The sequence below is a fragment of the Lontra canadensis genome, unplaced genomic scaffold (genome assembly GCF_010015895.1).
Source record: "Lontra canadensis isolate GAN:19392208 unplaced genomic scaffold, GSC_riverotter_1.0 scaffold29, whole genome shotgun sequence".
NCBI classification, from domain to species: Eukaryota; Metazoa; Chordata; class Mammalia; order Carnivora; family Mustelidae; genus Lontra; species Lontra canadensis.
In genome coordinates, this window is record NW_022631023.1 from 17,662,806 (window position 1) to 17,677,087 (window position 14,282).

Genomic DNA, 14,282 nt, shown 5'->3' on the forward strand with positions numbered 1-14,282 from the left:
AAATATTAACAAATGGAATCAAGTAATATGTAAAACAAACAAATGGAGTTTATCCCAGGAAAGCAAGGTTGGTTCAATATTCAAAAATCAATCAGTGCAGTCTATTATTAACAGCCTAAAGTGTAAAAGCACATGATCATATCAACTGATGCAAAGAAAATTTTTGACAAAATTCAATATTAATTCATGATTAAAAACCTCAAGAAGTCCTCATCAGAGCAATAAGGAATGTGGGGGGGGGTGGTCAAATAGATTATAAGGAAAAAGTAAAACTATCTCTACTTACAGGCAATGTGATTTTCTGTGCAGACAATCTCAAGGAATCTACAAAAAAAGTTAACATATAAAACTCAATCATATATTCCCATTTACTAACAGTAAATGATAAGCAATAAAAAACAATTTTAAACATAGGGGAGTGGGGTTATGGACAATGGGGAGGGTATGTGCTATGGTGAGTGCTGTGAAGTGTGTAAACCTGGCGATTCACAGACCTGTATTCCTGGGGATAAAAATATATTATATGTTTATAAAAATAAACATATACATTTATAATAACTGAAAAATAATTAAAATCTATGTTCATGGACTGCAAGACCCAACATAGGAAAGATGTCAACTCTGCTCCAAAGAATCTACAGATAAAACACAGTCACAGTCAAATCCCCAGCAGGACTTTTTTTTTTTTTTTTGTAGATATAGACTAGATTCCAAAATTCACATCAACAAGCAAAGCCATTTTCAAAAGGAATAACAAATGGGAGAATCACAATTTTTAGGCCAATTATAAAATTATAGTGAGATGTTGGTAGACAGGTAAATATACATACAGATCAATGAAAGAGAATGGAGTTTAGAAATAGACCTCCACATATATGGCCAATTGATGATCTTTTTTTTTTTTTTTTCAAAAAATCTTCTGTGTTCTACCCATTCATCCTTTCCTCCACTGATAGTTTTATTGTCTCTACAGTTTTGCTTTTTTTGAAGAATAACATATATTGAATTCGTACAGTGCATACCCTTTTCAGATTGGTTACTTTCATTTAGTAATACTTATTTAAAGTTCGTCCATATATTTTCATGTCTTGATAGCTCATTTCTCATTAGCACTGAGTAATTTTCAGTTTTTCAGATGTGTAATAGTTTATGTATCCACTCACCTACTGAAGGACATCCAGGTTGTTTCCATGTTTCAGCAATTATAAATAAAGCTGCTATAAATATCTGTATAGGGGCACCTGGGTGGCTCAGTCAGTTAAGCATCTATCTGCCTTCGGCTCAGGTCATGATCCCGGGGTCCTAGGATCCAGCCCCATGTAGGGCTTCCTGATCAGCAGGGAATCTGTTTCTCCATCTACCTCTGCCCCCCACATACTTGTGCTCTCTTCCTCTCTCTCAAATATATAAATAAAATCTTTTAAAAAAATAAAAATATAGAAGATCTGTATACATGTATTTACAGGGACATAAGTTTTCAGTGCACTTAGGTAAATACCAAAGAACGCAGCTGTTAGATTGTATGGTAAGAATATGTTTGGTTTTGTAAAAAACTGCCAAACTGTCTTCCAAAGTGTCTGTATCGTTTTGCGTTCTCACCAGCCACAAATGATAGTTCTTGTTGCTCAACATCCGTACCAAGGTTGTTTACAGTGCTTTGGATTTTGGTGTGTACTGGCATCACATTGTTGTGAATTGACATATGGTGTTAAACATCTTTTCATATGCTTGTTTGCCATCTATATATCTTCAGTGTCTGTTCAAGTCTTTTAACCATTTTTTTCAAATTGGATTATTCACTGTTTAACTGCTAGTTTTAAGAGTTCTTTGTATATTTTCGCAACAGTCCTTTATCATATACGTCTTTTGCAAACATTTTATTCCAGACTATGGCTTGCTTTATCATTCCCTTGAGCCAGATAGTTTTTACAAAAGTACAAAGATAATTAAATAGGTAAAAATATAGTATTTTCCACAAATGGTTAGGACAAAGCAAGTAGGACATACAAAAAATACTCCAAAAAACAAAATAAAACTATATATATATATATATATATATATATATATATATAAAACCTCTTACAAAATTTGATTCAAAATTAATCACAGATCTGTACATAAATGTAAAAGTACAAAACTTTAAAAAAAATAGAAGAAAATCTTCATTATTTCAATTAGGCAAAGAGTTCTTAGATGTTATATAAAAAGCATGATCCCTACAAAAGAAATTGCAAACCAGAATTCATCAAAATTGAAAATTTTGGGGACACCTGGGTGGCTCAGTCAGTCAAGTGCCTGACTCTTGATTTTGGCTCGGGTCAGGATCTCAGTGTCATGAGATCAAGCCCCGCACTGGGCTTGGCACAATGCTTTGAGCCTGCTTAAGATTATCTCTCTCTCTCTCTCTCAAAAATAAATAAAGAAATAAATAGTAAAAAAATACAAAAATTCCTTCTGTGAAAGACACTGTTAAGAGAATAAAAACATAACCTATAGACCAGCAGAAGTTATCTACAAATCACATATCTGACAAGGATTTGTACTTAGAATATGTAAGGAACCCTCTAAACTCACCAGTAAGAAAACAAACAATCCAATTTATAAAGTCAAAAGAGGGGCACTAGGGTGGTTCAGTAAGTTAAGCATCAGCTCTCAGTTTTGGATCAGGTTCTGATCTCATGGGTCACGAAATTCAGCCCATACAGGGTTCCATCTCCGTGGGAGTCTGCTTAGACATTCTGCCCTTTTCTAATTCTCTCTCTCTCTCTCAAATAAATACATAAATCTTACAAAAAATAAAAATAGTCCAAAATGTGAGTGGACATTCACTAAAGAGGATATACAGACAGCTAGTAAGCACACCAAAAGATATTCAACAATACTGATTAGCCATTAGGGAAAGGTAAATTTAAACCACTAGAAGATATCATCATATATCTATTAGAATCGCTAAAATAAACAATACTGACAATACCAAGTGCTAACAAAGACACAGAACATCTGTAATTCTTGTATATTGTTGGTAAGAATGCAGAATGGTAAAGCCACTCTGAAAAATAGCTTGATAGTTTCTAACAAAGTTACCTGTACTCATTATATCCTCCTATGACCAAACAACCACATTCCTGAGAATTTACACCTAGAGAAATAAAAACATATGTTCACAAAATAATCTGTACATGAATATTTACAGCAGTTCAATTGGTAATCACCCCAAACTGGAAATGATCCAAATGTTCTTCAATAGATAAATGAAAAACACTCTGTGTTTATAGTCATAGAATGCAGTACTACTCAATAATAAAAAGTAATGAACTATTCATACATCAAACAACTTGGATAAATCTCAATGGCATTGTGAGTAATCAAAGACGTCAGTCTCAAGTTTACATAGTGTATGATTCTATTTGTATGACATTCTTTAAGAGACAAAACTATAGTGACAGAAAACAGATCAGTATTTGCTAAGGATTGGGCTAAGGAAAAGGAGGGAAGAGTATAACTTTGTACAAAGGGAAACCAAGAAGGATTTTTTAGGGGGCTAAAATTGTTCTTATCCTGATCAAATTCATTCATGTGTTAAAGTGTATAGTACTGTATGCCAAAAATAGTCAATTTTACTGTGTGTGAATTTAAAAATTTTAATTTTTTAAAGTTAATTCTTAGAAAAAGTAGTACATCTGGGTGAACTCATTTTAAGATGATTTTATCTTGAGATGCTTCTTTGAATCATTATTTTTTTTAAAGATTTTATCTATTTAACAGAGAGAGAGAGAGATCACAAGTAGGCAGAGAGGCAGGCAGAGAGAGGAGGAAGCAGGCTCACCGATGAGCAGAGAGCCCGATGCGGGGCTCGATCCCAGGACCCTGAGATCATGACCTGAGCTGAAGGCAGAGGCTTAATCCACTGAGCCACCCAGGTGCCACTGAATCATTATTTTTATATCTTTTATCTTCCTATACATTTCCAATTTTATCATAAACCACCTCTTTTGCCTCTTTGCTTTTTCTTGCTGTTAGTACTTTTAGCATCATTCATTATTGAATTACTTTAGAACTCTATCCTTAGGGCACTTTGGTGGCTCAGTGGGTTAAGCCTCTGTCTTCAGCTCAGGTCATGGTCTCAGGGTCCTGGGATCAAGGCCCGCATGGGGCTCTCTGTTCAGCAGGGAGCCTGCTTCCCCACTCTCTCTCTGCCTGCCACTCTGCCTACGTGTGATCTCTCTCTCTCTCTGTCAAATAAATAAAATCTTTAAAAACAAAAACAAAAACAAAAAACCTCTATCCTTATATTTTGAGGAAAGCAGATATATGGTACCTGGGCTACATTCTTCAACTTTTATGCCCATGGGGATCTGATGTGCATCAAAAAAGATTTTTTACTCCTCCCCTCAGAAGTCATTTAGGAGATCTAAATTAGGTCCTTGAAAATTCACCACATGATATCAGTGTGGGTGTTCCACTGACCGCTCTTTGGAAAGCACTGCACTAGAGGCACATAAAATTTTTAAAATGAGAACTCCTTTAGTCAGTTGAGAGTCTCTCCAAAAAAATGACTCAATGAAGAACTTCAGTTACTGTAATCTAGAAGGTATTCACAGATTGACCTATGAGGGTATAGTCATCATGACCAATATTTGAGTAATGCACTGGCTGATTGCTAGAGATTTGATTTTTGAATGCAATATATTAAGAGGGTTACTCTGATATAGTCCTCTCCCACAATTTTCACAAAAAATGGATCAAGTATTTTTCAAAAGAAAAACATAATCACAAATTGTACTACCCCCAAGGACATAACCACAAGTTATAGATGTGCTTAGCAAAATGTAACAAAGCTTCAACTATTAACGATGTATTTGTTTAAATATTTAAATAATACTGAGCCCTTTAAATGGATATATTTGTATCTGCATGTGTGAATTCACATAGATACATATATATATACACACATACTATATACATATATATGTATATACATGTATATTCATATACATTAGTGTATATATAAATGTTCTTGATAATAATTCCAGGTATTAAGTATTAGGCATCACTGTTTGTATTCATTTCCTTGTTTCAACTTGAAAAGAAACTATTCTTTTTACTTTTCAGATGACACTTTATTATCACTTTACAGATAATAAAATCAAGGGCTAATTAAACAATGCTTACTATCCTCTTAAATTATGTCGATTTTCTTTTTTTGATATTGTACTACAGTTATATAAGATACCATTCACTACAGGAAGTTGGATGATGGGTTCAAGGTATTCTATGTCTACTTTTGCAACTTCTGATAAGTCTATAACCATTTCAAAGTAAAGACTTAAAATAAACTTTGGTGCATCCAAGTATTTGAAGGCTTTCTGAAGCTAAAATAGGAAAGTATGGAGACTTACCCTTACCCTTAATCCTCTTTATATATCAAACTAAAATTTAGAAACAGCTTTAGAAAAGAAGTCTCCTATGAATGTTGGAGGCAGGGAAGGGAAGGGTAGGGGATAGTAGACTGAAGACCATTAAGAGTCCTTGGCCTTGGTGTTATTGGGTCATGGGATCACTTCGGATGATTTCTTCTCATGTAATGGAGGATCCAACAAAAACTCACTTAAAAGGTAATGCACTGGCTCATGCAGTCTAGAGGATGTTAAAGTTTCTGATATGGTTTGATAAGGACTCCAATCTATATCTCTGTCATTCACTGAGCTCTGCCCACCCTGATATACCATCTTGGTCCTGAGACAGTCTTTCCTCTCAAAAACAAAGTATTTGTAGCAGTCCTAGACCTCATATCAAGACACCACACCATCCAGAAGAAAAGATGGTGCTTCCTCTCCCAAACTCTGAATAACCACCATGGCCTTCACTCAGACTGGAAAGAACTCCTGTGAAACTCCTAAAGCAATGACCATGACAAGGGAGATAGAATTTCACTACATGCTCTGCCGATTAGAGTCCACTTGTGAACCTAGAGATCATGTCAACTACCCAGAGGGTTCAAAAAGAGAAATGACCCAAACAGAAATTTGTACTGATTTACTCTTTTTTGCTTGCGGCTGACAGCATTTTCCAAATATGGCTGCAACAATAGCACTCATCCTACTTGTTTTTCCTAAAATGTGATCTTCATATACCTTCCATCAAGTTGTAGTGCCTATGTCACCCTTTCTTTGATAACTATCAGACCCTTGTGATTGTCTTATCCAAGACTGTGGCAGAAGTGAGGTAATGTGACTTTCAAGGCTAGATCACAAATGCCATTCACTTCAGCCTTGATCTCTTGCGGTTTGGGTTCTTGACACTCAGCTGTCATGCTGTAAGAAGCCAAAACAACCTGAGCAAAGGCATCCCTTCATCACAGAAAACTTTCTTTGAAGACCAAAATTCCATTAGGATCTCCCTTACACATATTCCTAATACTGGGTACTTTTCTACACAACTTTAAAATAAAAGTGACCAATTAATTGCTTGAGTACATATTCATTCACAGACATCTTCCTCATAAGAATTTAATTCCAGAAGGAGTCTGCCTTATTCTTGTCACCCTTACAGCTAGAATGCCTGCCATATAACAAGCAGTCGACAAAAGTCAACTGAATTCAAAAGGAATACAACTGCCAAGCAACTGGCAGTACCTCCCTTCAGGTATTTGATCTTAAGGGTGAGGTAAACCTCTTTCAGGTGATTTGAAAGCCTACAGAAAGACTATAGTTATTGTACTTAAAATTAAATGCTCACCAAGTTTAAATCTGCAAAAGCTGGACACCCAAGGAATACTGGTTTGTACCCCAAATTAGAGTAATGTGGCACCACACTTCTTTTTGTTGGCAGGAGTATCTTCCCTTTGAAGCCCTCACAGAAAGCTCTGGAATCCTCATCAGGATGTGTCACATGTGCTGGTGAATGGATCATCTCATTTCAGAGACACCTCTATGTTCTGCTCTCTTTATCAAAACCGCAACAGTGATGCAGTTATAGATGTGAGTTAGTCATACATGTTAGCTTTATTGACAATTTGGACCAACTAATTCCTCATACTATGGGAGAAAAGGGGACTGCCTGGCCTCCATCCACCAGATAAAGGACGGATGGTACTAATGCTGGAGAAGCAACAACAATGTCCACTGCAGACAAACTCACATTTAAATTACAGAACTGTGCCTGCCTAACATTTTGTTTGGATTAACCAGAAATATTTCTTCTTTCATTCATATAACAGACCCATTTAATGATGTGTGCAGGGTGAAAGATACATTTTGCTTAATTGCTAGCCCATTTGTTTTTGTTTTTGTTTCCTTTTGAAAGAGAGAGAGGGAGAGAGAAGGAGGATCAGAGGAAGAAGGAGAGAGATTATCTTGAGCAGGCTCCTTGCTCAGCACAGAACCCAACACAGGGCTCCACCATCTCACGGCACTGAAATCATGATCTGAGCTGAAATCAAGTGTCAGAAACTTAACTGACTGAGACACCAAGGTGCCCCATTTTTTTTAATAATTAGAGAATTAAATTAGTATTTCATTACTTTAACAAGATGCCTTGATAGAGTGGGTATCCAACATCGGTTAAATTTTATGAGTGTGTACTCAGACTGTGTTTACATAGGTCTAGTATTTTTCAAGGATTTTACTGCCAATTTAAAAAATGAATCAATTAAAGCAACCAAGTAACTTACTCTTTTTAAGAGGCTTAATCAATAACCAAGTGCTAACACAATCACATTTTGTCTGCACAATGTAAATTCAACCAGTTGAAAAGGTGGGGAGAGTTGGAGAATAGGCAAGCATTTTCTTTCTTCTGCAAGTTAACATATAACTGATTTATTACTCCTTTCTCCTCCACTCCCAAATTCACTTGTAATTTTATCAGATCAACTGGGTGTCTTGGCACCATAAAGCCTCAATATATATTCAAGCTGTTTGCCCAGTAAATTAACTGCAATATTATAGGAGCATTTTTCATATGCAAATGTGCACTATGAAATGCACCAAACTGAAAACCAACAGCAGTTTCCTCTAAAACTTGAAAATCAACCCTTAAAATTTATCTTCTTTAACCATCTGGTCATGATGCTAAATGACTTGGTAGAAAATTTGTCTCACATTTTTACTGGCTTGAGAGAGGGTAAATTTTTGTTTTTAATATATTCTATGAATCTTGCATTCAAAAAAAACCAGTAGAGAGGCACTGATATTGGCATAAATTTGTGAAAAGTTGAGATACCTATTGTGTATGTATACTATTTTTGATCTTCTAGAATTGTTCCTTTCCACATACTCCCACTTAATGTTTCACTGTTATTCTTCTCTAGCCACACAGTTCTTCTTTTCAAAAAATGGTTTATACATAGAAAGAGATCTTTTCATTCCTTTATTCTTTTACTTTCTTATTCTGATGAATTAATGGTCATCCCCCTGTTTTAATTACACCCGGTCATTTTCAACCTGATTTCCTTTAGCCTGTCAAGTGCAAAGCTCTGTGCATATCCACTGAGTTGTTTTTTTTTTAATCCAAAATAAACTGTATTTGTTTCATGATTTCTAGATCAGTAAATTTTTGAATAATTGGATACTCTTCTTCACAAATTTGGAGAGACTATTTTTTTAAGATTTTTATTTATTTGACAGAGAGAGATCATAAGGAAGCAAAGAGGCAGGCGGTGGGGGGCGGAGGGGGGCGGAGGGGTGGGGAAGCAGGTTCCGTTCTGAGCAAAGAGCCTGATGCAGGGCTTGATCCCAGGATCCTGAGATCATGACCTGAGCCAAAGGCAGAGGCTTAACCCACTAAGCCACCCAGGCACCCCTGCAGAAAGACATTTTGCTCCTCTGTATGTCTTAAGATTTGGATATCAGGGAGAGCTCTGAGATTTCCTGGAACAGAAGAGGAGTACAAGCCATTTTACTTACAGAAAAGGAAAGTATGTCAACTGAGCAACTATAAGAAGAACTGTCCAAATGTAAGATTTTAGAACTTGAAAATCGCATCTTTATCTTTTTCTCTCTGACCTAAATATAGTCCTCATCTAAATTATAGTTTTAAAAAATGCAAAGCTAATTTCCTGAATCAACATAATATTCTGCAGTAGAAAACATTAGGAACAGGCCTTCAAGAGGAGAATTTTCACCACCACAGTGACTTCCTTTAGCTGTTTCCTCTTCTGTCTCCAAATATCCTTGAAAGAGCTACAATACAAGGTGTCTTAAAACAAAAATATACTGATTTCCAGTGGCCTCTGGCAAACATTAACACCTTTTCTTACTTACATAACTTAATCTTTAACCAGAAAAGAAAAGCAAGGAGAAGAAAAGCAAACAGAAAAGAAGGGTGGGGAGGGGAGAAGAAGAGAGAGGAGGGGAGAAGAGGGAAGAGGAGAGGAGAGGAGGAAAGAAGAAAGAAGAGAAGAGAAGGAGAAGACAAGTAAAGAAAAGAAAAACACTGTTTTGCAATGATAGGTTTGTCTTATATTCTTGGGGGGACATACACCAAGCAATTTAGTATTTACCTGACCAAAGGAGTTTTCATGCTTTTTGTTCATGCTTTTTGTTTGTTACTGGAATAACTAACTAATTAACCCAAAGACCAGTGGTCCCAGAGAAGGCAGTTAGTGAATTCCCCCCAGGAGAAACACCTTTGCAGCTGGTCACAGTGTGGAAAGGACTCTCTGGCCATCTATATTCTACACATACATCATCCAACCTGAATTATAATGGAGTGGCCAGCACCCCGTTCCACCACCACCCAAGCACTATAATGATGTCACACAGACTTGTTTTCAGATCCTAAACCCTGTTCCAGCTTCTCTTCATAACCTCTTGTCTTGTTCCCCTCCAACAGTAAGAAGGAGGAAATTACAGCACAAATCTCAAGGGTTGCTGTAAAGGTTAAATGAAATAATATATCAAAGATGTATGACACATAGGTTTTTCTTGAAAATAAATTCCGAGTCTCACCCTTTTTCAACAAAGAGTTAGAATAAGGTTGTTCTTCTTTGAAGTCTTTTCCTGACCCATATGGAGAGAGTTGAGGAAAACCTTCAAATGTCAACTCTAACAACATTCAAATATACTGACTGTTTAACAATCAAACATTATTTGATTTTCCATACAGCAAAAGGTATACCTCCAGTCCCCAATAATAGTGCAATAATTTAACACAGAGATAGCTGGTTCTCTCTTATATTTTTCTTAAAAAAAAAAAACAAACAAAAAAAAACACCCACATCTGAACGTTATAAACACCTACAAAGCACTTACTCTCTGCCATGCACACGTATTAGTCATTTAATTTTCAAAATCCTAGTATTATTATTTTTATACCCAGTTTAGAGCTGAGAAAATGAAATAACTGAAGATTTAATTTTCTGAGGCACACCAAGCAAATAGTACAACTGTGCTCTAAACCATGTAGAATCTACGCTTTTATACTACTATACACTGTCTCCCCATGGATGAGATTTTATAATTGGACCATTCTGATGTCATTAAAGCCTAGCATTAATGGGTCCTACAAGCATGGGTCCTATAAGATGTGAACCATTTCTTTCCTAGGAGATATCTGTGATGACCCTCTCGAGATGACAAGATGCAATTTTCTTTTCTTTTCTTTTCTTTTTTTTTAAGATTGTACTTATTTATTTGAGAGAAAGAGAGAGTGCATGGAGCACAAGGAGGGGAGGGGCAGAGGGAGAGGGAGAAGCAGGTTCCCCATGGAGAAGGGAGCCAGAAACAGGGCTTGATCCAGGACCCCAGGATCATGACCTGAGCTGAAGGCAGATGTTTAAACAACTGAGCCATCCAGGCACTCCAAGATTCAATTTTTTATCCAGAGGTAGAACAGTACATTTACAACACATCTGTGCAACTCTACTTGCTAACAGTTTGGCATTGAGCAGCAGGACAAAGGGCCTTAAAATAAACATCTTTGATGATTTAAACTATTTTTACGATTATTAACAAATATCATTCACAATGTGTTCATTTCTCCTCTTTCATTCACAGTTAAGCATGAGAATTGCAAATCTGTGGAAACTTGAAGTATCTAACACGGCAACTTCTGGAAATGGTACAAACCTCACATTTCACAGCCACGTATTACCTGGCGATTAGAATGAGTACGACAGACCTTGGGCTTGATTCTGGTGGGTTTTGAATCACAATTTATTTCCTCAAAATAAAACTTCCTCTATCATCTACATTTGCTGGCCTAGGTTCTATGCTGATCATGGTATGTCCCTCAGTACCTCAAAAAACTTCTGTGGTGCAAAACAAACTGAGGGTTGCTGGGCAGAGGGGGGTTGGGAGAAGGGGGGGGTTATGGACATTGGGTAGGGTATGTGCTATGGTGAGTGCTGTGAAGTTTGTAAACGTGGAGATTCACAGACCTGTACCCCTGGGGGGAAAAAAAAATATATATATATATGTTTATAAAAAATAAAATTATAAAAAAAAAAAAAAAAACTTCTGTGGTGGATGCTGTGTTGCGCTCTCCTCAGAACCGAAACACTTATGCTGTTTGTGTCTAAAGAGAATCATTTCACCCAAAGTCCTACTCCTTCCTCTGGGTCAGCCCACATCCACTGATGGTTAATATCAGGACATAAGGTCCTGGTCCCTTTGTGTCTATTTCATACACTCTAGGACCTTCTCAGTTCCACAACACTCCACAGGATCATTTCATTCTCCCAGAGGTGTTGATGTTAACAGCACTCCCCAACAAATCTCCTGCTACAATTGTACCTGTTTTCGAGTCTCCCCTGGGAACCCAACTTGCACCAACTGTTCAACAAAAGAAGTCTGCAGATCATCTGCAGCAAAGATTTCCTACCTTCTGCAGATGACACTGGCCTTGTCCTATCTTTTTATATGATGAACACTATTTGTATTCTGTGATATACTGGCACGATCCTTCTGGCAAGGACATTTTCTCAGGTCAATAATAATTATGAAAATTGCTTCGGTCAAGGGCTGTCATTGAAGGACTTCATTGTAAACTCAAGATGCAAGTTAATCCCATAATATCATCTAAGAAATCCTTAAAATTTAATGTTGAAACAGTACACGAAAGACACAAAACAGTCTACAAAACAAGCAGTAATAACTATACTGGGTCATTGACTCTACTGTGAAATTCAAATCTCTTAACAGTGGTCAATAATCCAGTTGAAAATTATGATTTTAATGATCATAAAATGTCATAAACTATTCATTTCAGGTAAGACAGAATATTTTTCTGCAAAATCCTCCTTTTCTCCCAATTTTTCAGGAGTATACATTCACCTCTTCAGATTTTTTCATTTTCTTTGCTCCAGATGGAGAAGTCTTCATTGTAACAAATGGAGAAATAAACTTCAAAACAAGGTATGCTCTATCACAAGGAGCTTTTTACAATTAATTAAAAATATGAGAGTGTCTTCTTTACATACATTAATATTGTTGAGCTTTTTTATTTACAAAAATAGAATCTCATAAACAGAAAAAAAGTTCTGTTGGACTATAGCTTAAAAACAGACCAAAAAAAAAAAAAAAAGGCGAGGGGGAGAGGCTTGTGTGGCTCAGTCGGTTAAGCATCCAACTCTTGGTTTCGGCTCAGGTCATGCATGATCTCAGTGTCATGGGATCAAGCACATGGGATCAAGTACTATTTGTTTGCTTGATAGGGCTCTGTGCTCAGCACGTAATCTGCTTGGGACGCTCTCTTCTTCTCCCTCTGCCCCTCCCTTCCCATCCCTACCCCTGCTCTCATGTGCTCACTCCCTCTCTAAAAATAAATAAATCTTAAAAAAAAAAAAAAAGGCAAAACAAAACAGCATCTCATTAACAACAAAATCTTTTGTTTTTACAAAACCACTCTGGACTTAAAGCACCCACTGGTAACTATGAGCTCTTAAATTAACCTAAACAATTTTCCAAAGGATCAAAAATCTAACCATAAGACTAAGATTCATAAGTTATTATTGTATTCACTAGCATAGTAACCTTTCACCCAGTTATTATTTTTTATTGATTTTATATTATCTCTTTATTTAAGAGATCTTTATATTATTTCTATATTTCCAGAGAAAACTAGAGTTTATCTCTAGTTCAAAAACATAAGTAATTCAAGCAAAAATTTATACTCAATTACTTGTTTCAATTATAGCTGACTATATTTTCCAAATATGACTGCAGAATACCACACATCCTACTTGTTTTTCTTAAAATGTGATCTTCATATACCTTCCATCAAGTTGTAGTGCCTATGTCACCCTTTCTTTGATAACTATCAGACCCTTGTGATTGTCTTATCCAAGACTGTGGCAGAAGTGAGGTAATGTGACTTTCAAGGCTAGATCACAAATGCCATTCACTTCAGCCTTGATCTCTTGCGGTTTGGGTTCTTGACACTCAGCTGTCATGCTGTAAGGAAGCCCAAGCAACCTGAGCAAAGGCATCCCTTCATCACAGAAAACTTCCTTTGAAGACCAAAATTCCATTAGGATCTCCCTTACACATATTCCTAATACTGGGTACTTTTCTACACAACTTTAAAATAAAAGTGACCAATTAATTGCTTGAGTACATATTCATTCACAGACATCTTCCTCACAAGAATTTAATTCCAGAAGGAGTCTGCCTTATTCTTGTCACCCTTACAGCAAAATGCCTGCCATATAACAAGCAGTCGACAAAAGTCAACTGAATTCAAAAAGGAATACATCTGCCAAGCAACTGGCAGTACCTCCCTTCAGGTATTTGATCTTAAGGGTGAGGTAAACCTCTTTCAGGTGATTTGAAAGCCTACAGAAAGACTATGGTTATTGTACTTAAAATTAAATGCTCACCAAGTTTAAATCTGCAAAAGCTGGACACCCAAGGAATACTGTTTGTACCCCAAATTAGAGTAATGTGGCACCACACTTCTTTTTGTTGGCAGGAGTATCTTCCCTTTGAAGCCCTCACAGAAAGCTCTGGAATCCTCATCAGGATGTGTCACATGTGCTGGTGGAATGGATCATCTCATTTGCCCAGAGACACCTCTATGTCCTGCTTTCTTTACCAAAGCCACAATAGTGACACAGTCTTAGATGTAAGTTAGCTATAGATGTTAGCTCTATTGACATTTTGGACCAGATAATACCTTGTTTTGTAGGGGAGAATAGGACTGTTCTGAGCATGTTGGGGTGTACCAACATCCTTGGCTTCCTCTCATCATACGGCAGTAATAACATCTCCTTTCCCTACCACACACACCCCACTGAATTGTCATCACTAAAAATGTCTCTGGACAGTGCCAGATACCCTCTGGCA

General features: G+C 36.6%; 1 long non-coding RNA gene across 1 annotated transcript in view; it reads right to left on the minus strand.

Annotated features, from left to right (window-relative positions):
• Window positions 1-3,107, minus strand: part of LOC116872315 — a 193,069-nt gene extending 189,962 nt beyond the window's left edge. Inside the window, exons 1-2 of the long non-coding RNA XR_004383626.1 lie at window positions 3,085-3,107; window positions 287-324 (exon numbers count right to left, since the gene is read on the minus strand). This is a non-coding gene — a long non-coding RNA (uncharacterized LOC116872315). The remainder of the gene's footprint in view (window positions 1-286; window positions 325-3,084) is intronic.
• Between the last annotated feature and the right edge of the window lie 11,175 nt (window positions 3,108-14,282).